The sequence below is a fragment of the Prionailurus viverrinus genome, chromosome B1, assembly GCF_022837055.1.
Source record: "Prionailurus viverrinus isolate Anna chromosome B1, UM_Priviv_1.0, whole genome shotgun sequence".
In the NCBI taxonomy this organism is placed as follows: domain Eukaryota; kingdom Metazoa; phylum Chordata; class Mammalia; order Carnivora; family Felidae; genus Prionailurus; species Prionailurus viverrinus.
Window position 1 is genome coordinate 109,940,582 of NC_062564.1, and position 20,880 is coordinate 109,961,461.

Below are 20,880 nucleotides of genomic sequence, written 5' to 3' on the forward strand. Positions count from 1 at the left end.
TGGAGTTATAGTGAAAACACAGATGGTGCTGAAAAGCACGTTGGGTTTTTTTCCCCAGAAGATCTCCTAGGAAATTAGTGTTCAGTTTTAATTATAGCCTCGTCCTGGAGAGTGACTGAGCTGGGGACTCCTGGCCCTTCATTGCCAACTACTGCAGCCATAATCAGGCACATAGTCAGGAGCCCTGGGGGCATCATTTGGTCCAGGAAGATAGGATCCATGTAGACTTCCTCTGTAGACTGCAATGGGCAGTGGAAACAGGGGACCATGTCTGTTGGGAGTTTATAACGTATTGTTTGTAGATATGAAATTATCAATTAATGGGGCTCCTAGGTGGCTCAGTCGGTTGAGTGTCCGACTTGATTTTGGCTCAGGTCATAATCTCTCATGGTGTGTGGGTTCAAGCCCTATGTCAGGCTGACAGTACAGAGCAGGCTTAGGATTCTCTCTCTTCCTCTCTCTCTGCCCCTCCCCTGCTCGCATGCATGTTCGCTCTCAAAATAAATAAATTAAAAAAATCAATTATCAATTAACAATTGTTCTGGTGTTGAAAACCTTGAAAAAGTAATTGAACTCTTTCAGCCACTCTCATAGGAGAAATATTCAAGGAAGCTAAGGGGAGTAGGGTTCAATTATTCCATTTCATAGGCATGCGGGTACACATTTTCCCTCTACTTGTATTGTAAACATAACATCAAGAGTCATGCATGCTTTCTCCCATCTACTTCTTTTATCCAAAGCCTAGTTTTAAGTAGGGTTCTACACACTCAGAGTACACAATAAATATCAGTTACTAAGAGTTCACTTATTACATGCATAAATATTTAGTTAATGCATAAACATTTAGAGAAATGTTTATGGTTAAAAGTTTAGAAGAAACAATTTTTTTCCAAGGCTCACTTGGGCTTTGGCAAATGAATGTAACAACAAATGGAGAGGGTGGCTTTAAAACCTCACATATCCATTTCAAAAAGAACAGCTCAATAGAGGAGACAATTCAACAAATAGCTCCCTCTTCCTATTTGATCATATGGGTTTTTCTGACAATAGAATCATGGTCTAGTAAGCTATTGGCACACTCTTGTAATCCAAGTCCCTAATTTTAAATGAGGCTTTTTAAAAAGATTTCCTTTGAAATGAATCTCTATTCAGGTGATCCTGGTGAGTTTCCTGAATGGCTGCTCTGAAAGGTGGAAATTTATCCAGGTGTAGAGAATTGAGAACATTTTGTTTCATCCAAATGACCTCTTTGAGAGAGATCAAAGGTGAGAGAAGCAAAAGACATAGAGTCCCTGCTTCTAACGTGAGCTCAGTATGAAAGCCTCTTTTATTTCAAAGCTTGATTTCATTCATATTTTTCCTATAGCAATATTCCAGAATTAATTTCACTATGATCTTTTTCCGTATTTCACCTTGATATAATTATTGTGTGTTGCAATGTCCTTCTATCATTGTAGATAGTAAATATTCCCAGTAGTGTTACTTTATTGAGACATGCATTCCCGTGTGCTCCATTGCAAAAAAAGACTTTTTACCTCATTTACTTCCTCTCTCTTCTAATTCACCCAGCATATTTGCTTTACTCAAACATGACTCTCATTACATCACCAGCCTCAGCAAACACCCTTCCTGCCTCACCACTGACTACCAAAGAATAAGAAGAGAAATGAAGTCTTACTGACAACCTTATCATGCTAGTCATTTTTCAAACATCCTGTCATTTGATCTTCATGGCTACCCTGAAGGTAAAATATTTTTATTGAAAAATATTTATGAAATATTTAACAAATGTCTTCCTTTCATGGATGATATATGAAAGTTTTAGAGAAATTACCTAAATTGATCATGATCACACAGCCACTAAGTGGTAAGGCCTGTATGTGAACCTATACTTGTGTGGTTTCAACAAGACCCTTGCTGTTTTCATCACATCATTCTGCACTATATGAAAATTGTAAGCACCTTAGTCAAGTCTTTAAAAAAGTGTTTAGCCTTATTTTCCTCTCTCAACCTTCACACTCAACCCCAGCAAAGAGAATGATTCAGTTTCTTGAGCACGTTACATAGTTCACTTTCTTCTTTCTTTTGCACATACTGTTTTCACTTCTTGGAATTCATACCCTATCTCTCTTTGCCCAAATGTCAGCCACTCAGACTCACCTAAAATACCACCTTTCCTGTGCAGTTTTCCATGATTCCTTAGCCAGAAATAATTTATTCCAGTGATTACCTTTCATAATTCTTTCTATTACTGTCTCATTATGCATGATTTCCCCCTTGTTCATAGCTGTCACTGAAGCTTGTACCTCCCTTGCCAGTCAGTCCCCAGAACAGACCCTGATTTATAATCTCTGTAAATCTCACAGTGCTTTGTACTAATAGACAATAAGCATATGTGTGAAAAATGAATGAATTAATACATGAATTAATGAATAAATGATTATTTCCTTCTGACAGGCAATGTGATAGAGAAGAAATAACATAGACTTTATAGTGAGGAAATATGAATTACAGTGCTGATTCAATGAACAAGTTCCTGACTGTGACCTTTAATAAGTAGTTTAATCTTTCTGAGACTCCATGGTTACATCTGTAATATAGGAATAATGATATTATTTATATTACTAATCTCAAAGGTTATTCCATTGGTCAAATGAGGTAACATGTGAAAACGTTTTGAAAACTTTTAAGTTTATATAGTTTTTAAGTAAAAAGTCTTTTACATTTGGAGCTACCTCTCCATAATTTTTAATTACGTACAAACTTTAAAAGAACAATTTGGTCTTTTTAAAAGTTTTCTGTAGAAGAGTCATATCTCTTTTCCAATTTCTATCTAGCAGTGCAGAGTTAAAATTAAATACCATATGCTTTAAACTTTATACATTTTATCCACCAACATTTTTCACATAATATTATTAGTTATGAGATGTTCGGGAAGGTGACTAGGGGTATATTTTTTTTAAAGCTTCTGCACTTGGAGATTTTGTGTGTTGTTATCATCATGCTTGGCAGAATCTGATGGAATACTGCTAAGCTCATGACAACTGAAAGCAGATGCATATTTAAACAATAAGTTAAGACTACAACACTAAATGAGAAGTAATGGACATAGAGAAATGGAAAGATTACTTCAAATTCCTTCAGTCAACAATAACTTTTTTATTGAATATCATCAACATATCTCATTCAGTTTTGAATGCCAGTTCACCCTTGGGACTACTAGTCAGTAGTTTTGCAATGGTTTTGAATTAAGACATTGCTCTTGGCTTCGCGGGAATTGGAATTTTATATGCTCTATGGCCACTATTTCAGTCACCTCCGAAATGATTATATTGCCTGCAGCATCTGACTGTAACACTAGGACGTGAGTGAAATTTCAACACAGTCGAAATCATACCACTCCCCTGCTTACAATCCTTTAGAAGCTGCCATTATCTGTGACTAAAACCCAATTCCTAAGCATTCTATATAAGGACTTTTAAAATATGGCATCTGATATGGTTCTGGTGCAATCTGCCAACGCATTCCCATTTATACCTTCTTTGGGTTATCACTGCCAGGGTACTTACACTTACCCACAAGGGCTATGCCCCAAATCCTCATTTTTCCATCTAAGCATGGAATATTCCTCACTCTCCTCTGGGAAAATGCTACTGCATCTTTCCAGACCCTCTGCTACCTTCATCTCCTGTCCAATCCTTCTCTGATCATTTCTTTACCCCACACCAGGCAGAATCAAGTGCATTCTTCTGTTTCTGCAACCTTTCCTCTCTATTTTTATAATAAATTCCAATTATTTTATTTACCTGTTTCCTTCAAATTCCAAAATGTACAACAGCACACTAAACTGTACACTTCTTACCACATAGTCTATTTTTTAAAAATACATACCCTAGTGATTAAAAGCAAGGATCCTGTAAGACATCAGCCATGTAACTTAAGCTATATGTGCCTCAGTTTTCTCATGGGAAGATGGTCATCATAATTATAATACCTACTCAAAGGGTTTATTGTGAGGCTTAAGTGGGATTGTGTAGGAAGAACACATAGAATAGAGTCTGCCACATAGAAACCCATCTATATATGTTCTATATATTTATATATATAAACCTTGATTATCTCGGTTATCACCTTCATGCTGGACAACTTTAAGCTATCCAACAGATAATTAGTGTTGATAATCAGACTTTCAATAAATATTTATTCAATAATTGTACTGAATCAAGTGAAAAGCTCTTAATGAGAAATATCAAAAATATGGTAAGTGTATATGAGTCACATACTTGAGTTTATTCTGAATTTTAGGAGCTTCCATATTTTTCATTGATTAGTACAATGACTTAAAATTTTAAAGGAATTTGTTTTGTTTTTAAAGTTTATTTCTTTATTTTGAGAGAGAGAGAGAGTGAGAGAGCAAGAGAGTGCACACACACATATGAGCAGGGGAGGGGCAGAGAGAGAGGGAGAGAGAGAAAATCCCAAGCAGGCTCCATTCTGTCAGCGCAGAGCCCCATGCAGGGCTTGAACTCACAAACCATGAGATCATGACCTGAGACAAAGTCGGTCGCTTAACCTACTAAACCACCCAGGTGCCCTAAAGGAATATTTTGATTTAAAAATTGTCAACATCTGGAGGCGCCTGGGTGGCTCAGTCAGTTAAGCATCTGACTCTCGATTTCGGCCTAGGTCATGATCTCACGGTTCATGGGATCAAGCCCCACGTTGAGCTCTGTGCAGCCCAGAGTCTGCTCGGGAATCTTTCCCTCTGTCTCTGCTCCTCCCTCCCTCCCTCTCTCTCTCTCCTTCTCTCTCTCTCAAAATAAAGAAATAAACATTTAAAAAAATTGTCAACATCCATATCACCATTGCTGATCAACTGAGATTTGATACTCCATTTAATAGAATTAGGTAGACATAAATATTCAGATTGGTAACAACCTTTAACAATTGTTCAAGTATAACTTTAAACTATTATATTCAGAGAAAGCAGCCATGTTAAGTGGAAGTTATTTGAGAAGCAGTTTGCTATGTGGAAAGAACAGTAGGCATAGGGTCTAAATACTAATTCCCACTTACAGTAAAACTTTAGATAGGTTACTGCATGCCTCCGAGTTTCCTCATCAAATGAGCATAATAAGAGCTAACAGACCATTAATTTCTGGTTTGGTTATCATATTAAATGAGACCTTGTTGGTGAAAGAGCATAAAGTATTGCCTGACATATAATAGATGCTTCATACATTCTAGTGTTAGGTTTAGCTGAATTCTATGGGGCATTTATTTTGAACAGAAAAGGAAAAATCTTTCCAAATTCTCAACTACTCTTTTAAATTTTTTCCAAAGTGGGGATGTGTAGAGCCTTACCACAAATTATATGACAATACTCAGGAACCCTTTGGGTTTACCTTATGTAGGCTTTATAAACCTTTTCTTGGGTATGTGATATGGCAGCAACACAGTGATAGAATTCTTAGAATGCAGATGGATATCACACATAATGTTTTTTCAGCTCCTTCATTTTATGACAATGAATGAGACTCTTTTCTCCACTGACCAAATAGAATCAATAATAGTGCATCTCTATCATAACACCAACACCGATCTACCAACCACCTGGGCCTAGTAGGGAGACAAGCCAGAAAATAATCACTGGGTCATTGCCCCCTTGCTGAGGAGATATACTGATGTGCTTTCTCAATACTTGGTTGGTGTCAGGCTGGATTGGAGAGGGTAAGGTAATCAGACCTGGGTAAGAAGGAGGCTGAGGAAACTGACTGGACGCTATGGGAGTACTGGATTGTTCCATGCAGTGTCCAAAAAGGCTTTGTGAGCATGATTTGGCAGCATTCAGTGTCCAGTAAGGTCCAGCGAACAGGTAGGCATAGCAGCAGGAACATGAGTGGCGACCAACACTTGATTAAATTTATCACCACAAATTGAAAATAGGCACTCAAAAATGCACAGCGATCTTCTTAACTCCCTCTAGTATGTGTTCCAGTCTTGAGGACTACCATTTCAAAATTTCCCATCTCCTCAAATTGCCAATATCCTCTCATCAGCTCATTGCCTTACTTCAAAATTCCATTGAGACAACAGAAGCAATAATGAATACTCTAAACCATAATATTAATGTATACTATAAATTATCTATAATTTTAATTTATTACAAATTTATAAAAAGACTTGCCATAATCTTGGATCAGAAGACCTCAAGAATTTTTAAATTGTTTTATCATACTTTAAAAAATTATCTTTGGGGTTGAATGTTATAAGATTAAAGACTGTGTCATATTTTTTGAACATACCAGGTTCTTGCACAGAATAAGTATGTATCATAAAAGTATATGAGCTGAGTGTATCAGGCTCATCAAATTAAAGTTTTTTTTTTTTTTTTTGGTTTAGATAATTTTTAACACACTTGAAATATAAGCTCAGATACTTGAAATCAGTTTTGGTTTTTACTTTCTTTTTATTTGTTTGTTTTTTTGGCTTTGGTTCTAGTTTGGTTGCATTTGCAATGCTCTGAAGTCTAATTTAATCATAAATTTTTCTAAGAGATTAGTTGAAGATAAAATCTTGGGAGTAGAGAAGTAACATTTACTTGGCATTTAACAAGTGTTAAGAAGTGTATATGTGTGTGTGTATATATATGGGTGTGTGTGTGTGTGTGTGTGTGTTTATTTACTTTGAGAGAGAGAGAGAGAGAGAGCAGAGGAGGGGCAGAGGGAAAAGGAGAGAGAGAATCTCAAGCAGGTTCTACTCAGCACAGAGCCTGAAATAGGACTCAGTCCCATGAATTTGAAATCATGACCTGAGCCAAGATCCAGAGTCTAACACTTAACCAATTGAGCCACCCAGGAGCCCCAGGAAATATATATTATTCTCTAATCTGTCTATGTATGTATCTCTCTTTGTCCCAATATGTATATAGGCCTCATCACTCAGGGGTAAATATTATTAATCACATTTTATATATGAAGAAATCAAGCTCACAGAAATGAAATATCTTGGCCAAGACCCCATACATAGTAGGTGATGAGACTAGAATTCCAACCTTAACACTATGAGTGCTCCACCACATTGCTCAGATGGTTGACAGGGTAGGTTTGGTATAGCTGCACAGCTTATCTTTAGAGTAGAAATCAGTAAATATCTTATTGAAGTAAAGCCATAACAGACTAAAATAGACATAGCAATTCTAAAAGGCAGAAATTCATTTTCAAATTGGCTTACTCACACAATTTCAGGAAAATTGAAGGAAGTTCTTGTTATCCATTTGTGTCATATCTAAATTAAGGATGACACTATTAGTTTACCTTTCAAAATTTGTACTACTTAAATTATTAGTCAAACTACATTTTCTCATATTGAGGTGAAATGAAGAAGTTAAATGGCCCATGAGGTACTTAAAATATAATCCCAGGTCTATTATTTTAAGCTTACTTATTTATTTTGAGGGGTGGACATGAGGGGCAGAGAGAAGACAGAGAGAATCCCAAGCAAGCTCCACATTGTCAGCGCAGAGCCCGACATGGGGCTCAAACCCACAAACCGTGAGATAATGACCTGAGCTGAAATCAAGAGTCTGATGCTTAACCATTTTTTTTTTTAATTTTTTTTTTCAACGTTCATTTATTTTTGGGACAGAGAGAGACAGAGCATGAACGGGGGAGGGGCAGAGAGGAGGGAGACACAGAATCGGAAACAGGCTCCAGGCTCCGAGCCATCAGCCCAGAGCCTGACGCGGGGCTTGAACTCACGGACTGCGAGATCGTGACCTGGCTGAAGTTGGACGCTTAACCGACTGCGCCAGCCAGGCGCCCCTCTGTGTTTTGAAGTAATAGTTGTTTAGTCCCTATAAAATGTTTTGTTTAATTTGACTTTGAAAAGTTTTAAGGATTTTTTTCATATGTATTGTTGACTCTAACTTCTTAAATATTAACAATTAGATACTTAGAACTGTAAGATGTATGTAATAGTGTGGTGCATAAGAATCACCCGGAGAACTTGTTAAAACATTCATTCCTCTGGGCGTCACCCAGAAATTTTGTTTCAGAAGGTCCTGGGTGGGGCCTGAGATTCCTCATTTCCAATAAACTGCCTGGTGATGGTGAAGTTGCTAGTCTGGAGACCACAATGAGTGCTGAGTGACACTGCGATACAGTTTTGGTCTCCTAAGGCTCCATGTCATTTTATTGCCATCTTTTTTTTTTTTTAACGTTTATTTATTTTTGAGAGACAGAGTACAAGCAGGGGAGGGGCAAAGAGAGAGGTAGACACAGGCTCCAGGCTTCGAGCTGTTAGCACAGAGGCTGAAGTGGGCCTGGAACCCACGAACCATGAGATCATGACCTGAGCCGAAGTTGGACACGTAACCAACTGGTCCACCCAGGCGCCCCTGTTTATTGCCATCTTTACTTCTTTCTTTTTTGCCACTATTTAGCACCCACTGTATGCACAAGCCTGTTTAAATACCATCTGACTAGCAAGCACAGTTAATTTTTGAGGCTTTCTTTACATCCTCTACAGTTGAAGGCTTGTTTCAGGTCACATAGATCTGGCTCTTGGAAGAGACAGCTTCTCTATTAATGCGCTTCTGCTCTCCCACAAAGTGGATGATAAAAAGATTCCAATTTTGGGCAAAGCAACTGGCACAAGAGCAAAAGCAATTGAATTTCTGAGAACTGAATCATGAAATTAAAAGTGCTAGGAAATAAAGATATTTTAGCACATTGTTCTCTTTTAGAACCTTTCTACCACAATGCCGACTTAGAGAAAATGGACATTTATTTTGAGGTCTCCTTTAAATCAGTAAATTAAGAATTTTATCTAATTTGCCTCAGTTTCAGGATGAGTTCAGGTATATCCTAATTCTTAAAAGTGTTGTAGCTAGTCTGAATTAGCTGAAGAATTCAGTGTCATCATTTACCTTTAAATGAAATCGGACCATTTGGTTCAGTAGTCTCACATTTGCTAAAATAATTCAGTGATTTGGTTTTAACAATAGAACTTCTCAGATCTCTTTTCTGATGTGGCTCTGAACGATCACAGATGCCAAAATAACAAAACAAAATAAATAAATGATTTAAACTTAAGGTTTTTTTTTTTAAGACAAATGTTAAGCCTCACCACAAATCTATGAGGAAAGGGAATGTTAATATTTCTTAGTCTTACAAAGGAGTCTCCCAAGATTAAATGTAAACCCTTAGAAGTTCTGTAGAGGAGAAAACTATACTTTGACTACTTCATCACACTCACGTGTAAGCTTTCATGAAGTTTCCATTACCAGTTAATGGTTCCTGAGGTAATCACCCTTAACTTAATTGAGCTTCTTGTTTTTATTTCCCTGAGATTCATTCATCATTCATTCATTCATTCAATATTGAGCACCTACTCTTTGCCAGCTACTGTTCTAGGCACTGGGAAACATATCATTCAACACACCCTACAAAAATCACTGTTCTTGTGACATATATATTTTAGTGCAAGGAGAAACAAGTAAGTAAAATATATAGTATACCAGAGGATGATATGCTCTGTGAAGGAAAATGTAGCAAGAAAGGGGATGGGAGTTAAGAGGGCAATATTATGGAGGTCACGGAAGGCTTCATTAAGAAATGAAGTGAAGGAGGGAGTCTTGTATATTGATGCTCTGGGCAGACACAACAGTAAATGTGTAAGCCCTGTGGTAGGAACACTATTGTTCAGGTTCCGTTAAGAACTCATCTACCTAGATCAATCAGAGGGAGAACAGGGAAGAGTAGGAGGAAGTGGGGTCAAGGTCATTAAAGGAGCCAGACTGTGTAGTGCAGTGAAGACCAGGACAGGAAAAAGACTTCCACTCTGAGCAAAATGGGAGCTACTGAAAGGCTTAGAGAAGAGGGGTGACCTAACCTAGCTTAGTTTTAACTGAATTGCTTTGGTGCTTTTGTTGAGGATAGATTGTGGAGGTAAGGTTTGCAGCAGGAATACCTGGTAAAGAGATCATCTGTTAGCCTGTAGAGAGATTGTGGGCTGTGGAGATGGGTGATGGAAAGCAGTGGATTCTGAGTATGTTCCACATAAAATTCTTTTATGGACTACCGATGGGTTAGGAAGAAAAAGAGGAGTCAAGGACAACTTCAAGGTCATTCATTCTGCTATCAGCAGGGAAAAAAAGTGTGTTCCCTCAAGAAGGTAAAGTTACTACCCATTACAAATTACAGGGATGCCTTTGGCAATTACATTTTACACTTCAAAGCCCACCAATAAATTAGAGCCTTTGTTTCTCCCTTCTTTTCTGCCTCTCTGAGTTTTTATAGTTTGAGGGAGTGCTATAACATATATATTTTTTCATTGAGTAGTACAGTGGAGGGAAAAGAACATAGTAGGTGGGGTTAAAAGACCTGTATTTGACCAAACCAGACAGAGACATAGCAAAAAAAGAGAACTACAGGCCAATATCCCTGATGAATATGGATGCAAAAATTCTCAATAAGATACTAGCAAATCGAACTCAACAGCATATAAAAAGAATTATTCACCATGATCAAGTGGGATTCATTCCTGGGCTGCAGGGCTGGTTCAACATTCGCAAATCAATCAACATGATACATCACATTAATAAAAGAAAAGATAAGAACCATATGATCCTGTCAATCGATGCAGGAAAAGCATTTGACAAATTCAGCATCCTTTCTTAATAAAAACCCTCAAGAAAGTCAGGATAGAGGGAACATACTTAAACATCATAAAAGCCATTTATGAAAAGCCCACAGCTAACATCATCCTCAATGGGGAAAAACTGAGAGCTTTCTCCCTGAGATCAGGAATACGACAGGGATGTCCACTCTCACCGCTGTTGTTTAACATAGTGTTGGAAGTGCTAGCATCAGCAATCAGACAACCAAAGGAAATTAAAGGCATCAAAGTTGGCAAAGATGAAGTCACACTTTCACCTTTTGCAGATGACATGATATTATACATGGAAAACCCGATAGACTCCACCAAAAGTCTGCTAGAACTGATACATGAATTCAGCAAAGTCGCAGAATACAAAATCAATGTACAGAAACGAGTGGCATTCTTATACACTAATAATGAAGCAACAGAAAGACAAAGAAACTGATCCCATTCACAATTGCACCAAGAAGCATAAAATACCTAGGAATAAACCTGGCCAAAGATGTAAAAGATCTGTATGCTGAAAACTATAGAAAGCTTATGAAGGAAATTGAAGAAAATATAAAGAAATGGAAAAACATTCCGTGCTCATGGGTTGGAAGAATAAATATTGTCAAAATGTCAATACTACCCAAAGCAATCTACACATTCAATGCAACCCCAATCAAAATTGCACCAGCATTCTTCTCCAAGCTAGAACAAGCAGTCCTAAAGTTTGTATGGAACCACAAAAGACCCCAAAGAGCCAAAGTAATATTGAAGAAGAAGACCAAAGTGGGAGGCATCACAATCCCAGGCCTCTACTACAAAGCTGTAATCATCAAGACGGCATGATATTGGCACAAAAACAGACACATAGACCAATGGAATAGAATAGAGACTCCAGAATTGGACCCACAAAAGTATGGCCAACTAATCTTTGACAAAGCAGGAAAGAATATCCAATGGAATAAAGACAGTCTCTTCAGCAAGTGGTGCTGGGAAAACTGGACAGCAACATGCAGAAGAATGAAGTTAGACCACTTTCTTACACCATTCACAAAGATAAAGTCAAAATGGATGAAGGACCTGAATGTGAGACAGGAAACCATCAAAACCCTAGAGGAGAAAGCAGGAAAAAATCTCTCTGACCTCAGCCACAGCAATTTCTTACTTGACACATGTCCAAAGGCAAAGGAATTAGAAGCAAAAATGAACTATTGGGACCTCATGAAGATGAAAAGCTTCTGCACTGCAAAGGAAACAATCAACAAAACTAAAAGGCAACCAACAGAATGGGAAAAGATATTTGCAAATGACATATCGGATGAAGGGCTAGTATCCAAAATCTATAAAGAAGTCACCAAACTCTATACCCGAAAAACAAATAATCCAGTGAAGAAATGGGCAGAAGACATGAATAGACACTTTTCTAAAGAAGATATCCAGATGGCCAACAGGCACATGAAAAGATGCTCAACATCACTCATCATCAGGGAAATACAAATCAAAACCACACTCTGATATCACCTCATACCGGTGAGGGTAGCTAAAATGAACAAATCAGGAGACTATAGATGCTGGAGGGGATGTGGAGAAATGAGAACCCTCTTGCACTGTTAGTGGGAGTGAAAATTGGTGCAGCTGCTCTGGAAAAGTGTGGAGGTTCCTCAAAAAATTAAAAATAGACCTACCCTATGACCCAGCAATAGCACTGCTAGGAATTTACCTAAGGGATACAGGAGTGCTGATGCATAGGGGCACTTGTACCCCAATGTTCATAGCAGCACTCTCAACAATAGCCAAATTATGGAAAGAGCCTAAATGTCCATCAACTGACGAATGGATAAAGAAGATGTGATTTATATATACAATGGAATACTACTTGGCAATGAGAAAGAATGAAATCTGGCCATTTGTAGTAACGTGGATGGAACTGGAAAGTGTTACGCTAAGTGAAATAAGTCAGGCAGAGAAAGAAAGATACCATATGTTTTCACTCATATGTGGATTCTGAGAAACTCAACAGAAGAATGGGGGGGAGGGGAAGGGCGGAAAAAAAGTTACAGAGAGGGAAGGAAGTGAACCATAAGAGACTCTTAAAAACTGAGATGGGGGTGGGTGGGGGAGGGGAAAGTGGGTGATGGGCATTGAGGAGGGGACCTGTTGGGATGAGCACTAGGTGTTGTATGGAATTTGACAATAAATTTCATAAAAAAAATAAAAAATAAAAAAATCTGTATTTGAGTTCTGGCTCAGCCACTCACAAATATTTCAAAGGAAAGACAAAGAGTATGGGTGAATGTGGAGAAGGCAGCTGTGTCAGAGCAAGAACAGGGGCTTGTTTGGTCTCCAAGTCACCCAGAATAGCATTAACTAGGCGAATTCACCAATCCCATCACTTCACCTCCTCAGACATGTAGACACAAACACTACACATTATTAGAATTGCTCAGAAGGTTGCTGAAAAAAGGAAACAGACAAGAACAACCAATGTATAAACTCAACATTCCTCTCTATTGCTATTACACTGAAAATGCTGCTACTTGAGACAGATTAAATACCAAGTGTACACACACACACACGCACACCTCCCTTTCTCTTGGATTCATGTCAAGGCTAAAGAGTCTGAGTGGTAGTTGGTGGTTGGTTCTGCACCTGTATTTATAGAGTTATAGTGTTTAAGGATCTACTTCTGTTAAGAACTTTTTTTTTTAAATTTGAGCTGTGCCCATTTTGTTCCTTAGTTTAAAAATGGCTAAAAATAGAACATCTGCTTTTATTTTTAGAAAACACTTATATAAACAAACTTTTCCACATTGGCAATCTCTTCTTTTTGTTCTCTCAATTAGTAAAATTGTTCTCTAGACAATTTATGAACCACCTTGGGTAAGTTGTGTCACTGATGCTGGTTTCTGTGTTGTTTTCTGGGATACACTGTGCAGATCCTGAAACAAGCTTTAATGAGATGAATATTTGTTTCAGGGCATTTATTCACCTCACCTACCCACCTCATATTGTGATCACAAGGTCCACCTTCCATCTCATATAACAGTGAGCCCAAACTTTCCCTTCCTTGGATTTTTAAGCACAAGAACTGTAGAAAAAAATTGTATGCCGATGCAAAAGAAATTTTCAAAAAATTTTTTTGAAGAACACTGAATCTCAAGAATCTTTTACCATCTCAAATTTCTTCTCAAAATCCCTTAATTTTAAATCTTTGTGGGAAACTTTAGTGAAGCCATGTTGTCCTGTCCTCTAAGGGTTACCTCACTTCCCAAGTGCTGAGGTCTTTCTGGGCCCCTGGAGTGGGGCTAGGGTATCATGCCTCTGGCTGTCTATGCAGGAGCCATACAGTCCTTGCTTTGTCTCAGGGCTTCTGTTTGACCTCGAGGAGCTGGCCAGTCCACAGGTTTCTCTGCCACATGTAAAGTGATTTATTTCCGTGTTGGGCCTGAAACTTGTTCTGTGACTTACAAACCCTTTTTCTGTTGTGGAACTTCTTACTCAAGTCTTGATGGAAAATATATATGAAACAGATGAGAAAGTAGAGAGTCTGGTGGAGGTTCCTAGCCTCAAACTCTTCCTTGTAAGGCAGGCTCAGGGCCTCTTTGCCCAATCTTCAGGGTTCCTGGGTCATGGTTTGAAACACTTAGGCATATTTTATTTACTCTGTGAGTGATTTTCTAACAGGTCAGGGAAGATACATTACAGATGTATTACTGACTTAATGCTTAAATAAATAGTTTGTTGACAAATGCAGTCAATCTCAAGAATAGAGAATATAGGGAGCACCTGGGTGGCTTAGTTGGTTAAGCATTCAACTTGGGTCAGGTCATGGTCTCACGGTTTACTAGTTCGAGCCCCACATCAGGCTCTGTGATTGCAATGGGGAGCCTGCTTGGGGTTCTCTCTCTGCCCCTCCACCACTTGCTTTCTCTCTCTCTCAAAATAAATGAACTTAAAAAAAAAGGATAGAGAATATAGGCATCAAGTTACAAAATGTAAAAATAATGACATAGCGGCAGCAACCAAAAGCTGCCAATCTCTTAAATACATCTTTTATAAGTAAATGCTTTGATTACAACATATTTTCTTTTACAAATCATGATGTTTTTCATGATTCTTTTAAAGAATTGATCATAGTCTTTAAAGATGAGGCAGTTAGTAATAATCTTAAGGTATTGTAATGCTATAATGCAGAGGCATGAAAGATGTTAATATTCAAATACAGGTACATGGATGCATGTGGAAAATAATAATAAAAAACAATATCTGTACAGTGGAGAAGACATCCTAGGTAATAATCAGACTTTCAGTTTTTTTTTTTCTTGTCATCAAATACCATTTCAATAGCCCAAGAGAGCAAAAGAGAGTACAAGGAGACTATTATTCTATAACTAAGTCATAGGTAAGCCTGTTGCACAACAGTTATTGAGAACACTTAAAATGTGTCCTCCTTCTATGCATAGTCTATAAAATGCCGACTCTGACTCCACTACCTTGTTATCATCTCTCTTTATGTAGCAGGGAAATCAGTAGGAAACTTTCTAGGTAAGAAATGAGAAGCTGGAAAGACATAATAATAATAAGATTGGAAAAAAAGAACAAAATTTCAAGAGATAATCAGCGATAGAATGGACATTACTGAATTCCCAAATGAACATAGCTTGAAACGAAATGAGGAAAAACTGGAAGACTTTCAGGAAAGTTCTCTTTGGGTGGCAGGTAGATTACCTAACGTTAACCAAAGTAGACATTAATCAAAATACAAAGTTGTGAATATTTTGACTTTAAACTGCGCTATTTGTCTTTGTATTTGCATTCTGTTTTTCAGAAACCAAATGACTTTTGATTATATGCAACCATATAAAGACATTCTGGGGGCGCCTGGTGGCGCAGTTGGTTAAGCGTCCGACTTCAGCCAGGTCACGATCTCGTGGTCCGTGAGTTTGAGCCCCGCGTCAGGGTCTGGGCTGATGGCTCAGAGCCTGGAGCCTGTTTCCGATTCTGTGTCTCCCTCTCTCTCTGCCCCTCCCCCGTTCATGCTCTGTCTCTCTCTGTCCCAAAAATAAAATAAACGTTGAAAAAAAAAATTAAAAAAAAAAAACATTCTGGTGACACAGTTAATCCCACATCATTGTCATCCCACTGTAGTTGCCAAATGGTCTAAAAAATGATGATTAAAATAAAAACATAGTAAATAAATATAAACCGAAACATAGGAAGTGTTTGTAAATTTTTTTTAAAATTCCACACATGATCATTATAAACCCTGTAAAAATAAAAAAAAATGATAGCAAACTGAGGTTCTTCTAGTAAATGTTGAAATTCAGAAAAGATAAGACATGAAAATAATAAAGTGCTGTTTCTCTATTACCCTGGTCTCTTATAAAAGCTAAAATTCTGTCCCTTTTGAGACTGTGAAGTTGTTCACAGGTTCACATATGTGCCTAATATTTTAATAGCTAGCTGTCTCACAAAGCTTTATTACTCTGACTCATGTTTTGCCAGAATGATTCAATATTAGAGAATCAATTCACTAGATCAGAATTAGTCTGTGCATTTGAAACATGAAACAGAAGACTTTTTTTTTTTTAAAGGAAATGTCATGCATATTTAGAAGTAGAGCTGTTAACAGAACAGAACACTGGACTGAGGGTGAACAGAAATTATTTCCCCTCTCAGTGTGCTGTTGACTTAAGAAGTTTATGTTCTGTGTGAGCCACTCACAAAGCTGTCTACAGCAATGTGAAGCTGATTACTTAGTTTAACATTTGCCCGAAAAGAAATGTTCTTTTTAGACAGTTTTAGTTATTATTAAAAAATTTTATAGTGATTTTAAGTTGCTATTTTAAGAAGGAAGACATTTTTATCACCCCCCCCCCCCCCACCAAAAAACAAACAAACCAACAACAACTAAAACCACAAATGGCTTTGATTCTGACAGGGTTACCAAAAGGGCCAGTGGAGTAGAAGTAGAAATGGAGAGACTGGTGGAAACTGTGAGAGGAGTTTGACTTTGAAACAAAGGCAAGAGGGAAGTGTTCTGTTGATTTAAAAAGCAGCAGGGTCAAAGAGAGGGTATTTTCAAGACATGTGCTTGAAGATGTTGGTGAAGGTATAGCAGAAAATAAAGGGGAATTAGCAGAAAATAGCGGAAAATAAAGGGAAAAGTAAATCTTTAAACAAACACAAGCGGTAAATTTGTATCACAATTACCCTCTTCTCTTAGCCTCTTTGCAATCTTATTTGTCCTAGAAGGTCCAGACCAATGTCTGTCTTTCTCCAAATCCTCCTTGCCTTAAGCTCTGTTATGCATACATTATATATAGAGAGAGAGCCTTAAGCTCTGTTATGTATACATAACATATACATATGTATATTATAGCCAACAATAAAATATTCAGGTTAACATCCATAGAGAAAAAATATATGCAATCTATGAGGTAGGGTCTGATATCTGTCAAAGTGAACAGTTTATAGAGGTTCTATAATTATCACAGGTTTCTGGTTTGGGGAATATAGTATGAAAAGAAAAATAATGAATGGATTTCTTAATTTCTCTACACACAGGGAAACCTTAGACTGCATTCTATCTTTAGTCATAGCATTGATAACACTGTGCTACTGGTTATGTGCATAATTTTTTTAACGCTAATTTTGCCTCTATAACTCTCTCCCTGGATTTTCATAGAGTAATGCTTTATGTACAGGGACATTCAATAAGGTAGCTGATTTTTCATCTCTTTTTTCACCAAACCACCTCACTCTTCACGTTGCCTCAGGAGAACTGTTGTTCAGTTTCTTTTCCATGGTATTTTGGAAGGAAAGAGTAAGAGGAAATAGAGGCTCCAGGCAGTGGCAACAGCTGGAAGGCATCTCTAATTAGATTCCAGGTGGACTTGGGCCCCATTTATAACTTTCCATATGCTGGCTTACTGTTCCTTTTAAAAAGGTTCCCAAAACAACATGCATATTTAAAAAGATTTGCTGCACTTGTGTATGTCACTCAATATGAACTGTTTTCCTTGATCATCTTAGCATGGAACATAGAATGGTAATCACTGAATGCTAACTTAGAAGATATTATCCAGAAAGGATGTCTTAGGAAGTCTGTGTGTTGACTGATTTTGTTATTTATCCATGAAAGTTTTAAGACTTCCATTGCATCCTAAAATTAAAAGATACAAGCCTTATAGATGAAATTCTGACTTCTAAGTTTTTTTCTCACATGTGATTGGGAGTCCTTCTTGTAAGTTACTGTTATTTATTTATTTATTTATTTATTTATTTATTTATGTATGTATGTATGTAAGAAACACAAGAGATGCAAACCACTGTGTTTAATATACAAATAAATCAGTGGCCGTGAACTATGGAAACATATGTTGTGCATTTGTGTTTATAGTTGTGTGCTCAACAGTAGAGAGAAGGTTTGGAGTTGTTGGGTTTTGTTTTTTCAGTGTTCTATCCTGGAAAGATTAATTTAAAATTTTCCTTCTCAATGAAACTAATAGTCACATTTGTTGCAGAAGAACTTTAAAGACCCATTGCTATTCTCAAATAAATGGCTAGTCCACTTAATTTTAGATTTTATTTTTCCAATAAAATGTATTGCTTATTAGTTTTGCACTTATGAAGGATTTGTTTTTGTATTCACTTTTCTTCAGAGAGGTCTCTGAAATTAACTTTTTAAAACTTTTTTTAATATTTTATTTTATTTTTGAAACAGAGAGAGAGGGAGCAAGAGTGGGGGAGGGGCAGAGAGAGAGGGAGACAGAATCTGAAGCAGGCTCCAGGCTCTGAGCTGTCAGTGCAGAGCCCAACCTGGGGCTGGAACCCACGATCTACAAGATCATGACCTGAGCCAAAGTTGGATGCTCCCCCGGGGGGCCCCTTAACTTTTTTATAAAGAAGAAACCCCCTAGTGTTTAAGGATGTTAATAAAGATATGTAAATGAAATTGTGGTAATACCTTTTGGAGAGCTGAATATAAAAGAACCGTCACTATCCCAAGGCATCAGACATCACATTGAAGCCTTTATTGCTATTAACTTACTATGTAATGAAATCTTCCTCAAGACCCTCCTCCCCAAATCTAGCTTTGCATCAAAACATTTCATATTTACGATCTGCCCACAACTACTAAGACAGTAATTATTCTAAAGTAAAATGATTCTCTAATTCACAACATACATCTTGCCTGTACAATTGCAATTGCCTGTGAAATGGTCCACTACCACCTGTCTCTTCTTTCCATCATTTTCCCTTCCATAGCCACTGGAATTATCTTTGTGAATAACCTATAAGATAGTGCTCTTGACAATGTGGAGCCCGCACTTTGGCATAAAAGAGCCTTTACAAACCAGTCCCTCACTCTTTCTGGTCTAATTTCTCACTGCCCTTCCAAGTACCCTGTAATCTGTGAACACTGATATGTCACCATTCCATGAACTTACCTCTTCTACATATCTCTTTGCCTTTCCACAGGCCATCCCTTTTGAGGTGTTCTTCACTCCTTTCTCATTCTGTTTATATGTGATTTATCCTTCAGAACTCAAGTCCAATTTTACTTCCTTTGCTTATTCCTGTAGACGGGTTTCTCTTTTTTTTATTCGTAGATTTTATTTATACTTACCGGTACTATAGCACTCATTGGCGTATTCTCCATTGCACTCTGAGCTCGTCAGAGGCATAGGCCTTGTCTTATAAGTTGAAATTCAGCCTGTACCTAGCATTACATGGCCTATAGTAAACAGTCAATAAATATTAAGTGAATGTGTGTTCCTGCTGATTTCTAACATATTTGTAATATTTCTTAGTATTTTCACTTTTAACATCTTACAGCCCCTTCTCTTTATTTTTTCTTTTAAATGACTAATAATTAACTCTTTGTATTCTAAGGGAACAATATACTAATCACATCCTGTAAGAAGGGGAGGCTCCTTTATTATTTTTTTTAAGTTTTTTAAAATGTTTATTTATTTTGAGAGAGAGAGAGTGAGTGAGCACAAGCAGGGGAGGGGCATTGAGGGAGAAGGAGAGAGGGAATCCCAAGCAGGCTCTGTGCACTGTTAGCACAGAGCTGAATGTGGGACTCAATCTCATGAACCATGAGGTCATGACCTAAGCTGAAATCTAGAGTCAGACACTTAATTGACTGAGCCACCCAGCCATCCCAGAGCCTCCTTTATTATTATGAATTATTTGAATATTAATTTTTTATTCTAAATCTATGTTTTCATAAAGAAGGCTTTGCCTTACTTTCTTTCAAAATCCGTACAAGGTCTATCCCCAGTATTATTCTTATATTTTTAGACAAAGAAATTTAATACTGTATTATTTTTTTTAGCTTGGGCATATAGCTGGATAAATATTCAACTTCCCCAGTGCTGGTTTGAAAAATTATATTTCAATACATGTCTATTTTATTAACTTGCCCCATCTACTATTCATCTAGTCTTGGTAAACATATGGAATTCAATGAATACCTGGTAATAGTTTATATCTTGGTTCTAGCTGCTTAAAGTACAGCTTATGTCAAGTCAGTTAGAAATATAAAGACAAAGAATAGAAAGGGAAAAAGAAATTATTATCAGAATGTAAACCAAACAACTACCATTTGAGTACAATCGTCAAAGAAGCATAAATACATGCTGTATATTTTTTTGATATTTTATATCCAGTCAGGTTTGACTAGTAATATATCCTGTTGAAAACAGTTGCCTTATACCTCTACCATAATTTTCAAATCAAATATTTTACATTTATAAAATTGTTTTGTCCTTCCTGATTGAACCTATTAATTTTATATATTATAAATTATGTAAATAGAAATTAAATATCATAAATTATTTGCTATATTTCCTTAATATATTAATTTTCCAATTAAAATTAGGATATAATAAGCAGAGGTTGAATCATCTCCTTTGTCTTCTCATAATTAATATGTATTATTATCCTAGAATAATTAGAAAATAAGTTTTATTTCCTTCTGTGGTACATTTGGATACAGTCCATTTGCTTATGTTAGTTTGGAGTTACATCATAGCTGAACAATCCCCAAAAGGGAAAATTTTTCATTCAAAAAAAAAAATCTAGGGAAAAAAATTCCAAAACCTCCTTTGATTTAAAAAAGTCATGGTTACTTTCAGCCACATGGGTAGGAAAGTTTTCCTTTATAACCGATTTTAAATTCCAGTTAGGCTTCTTCTGTCCTTCCCCATATTCAGTGGA

At 37.0% G+C, this 20,880-nt stretch overlaps 1 protein-coding gene across 4 annotated transcripts in view; it reads left to right on the forward strand.

Annotated features, from left to right (window-relative positions):
• The window catches only part of ARSJ (arylsulfatase family member J), an 83,443-nt gene that overhangs the window by 7,953 nt on the left and 54,610 nt on the right, over positions 1-20,880 (forward strand). Inside the window, exon 1 of one of the 4 annotated variants that reach the window (XM_047856588.1) lies at positions 1,619-1,745. The exons of the other annotated variants lie outside the window; for them this stretch is intronic. The gene's annotated coding sequence lies outside the window, so the exon portion shown is untranslated. Of the gene's footprint in view, positions 1-1,618; positions 1,746-20,880 lie in introns of those variants that run through there. 4 annotated transcript variants of the gene reach the window in all.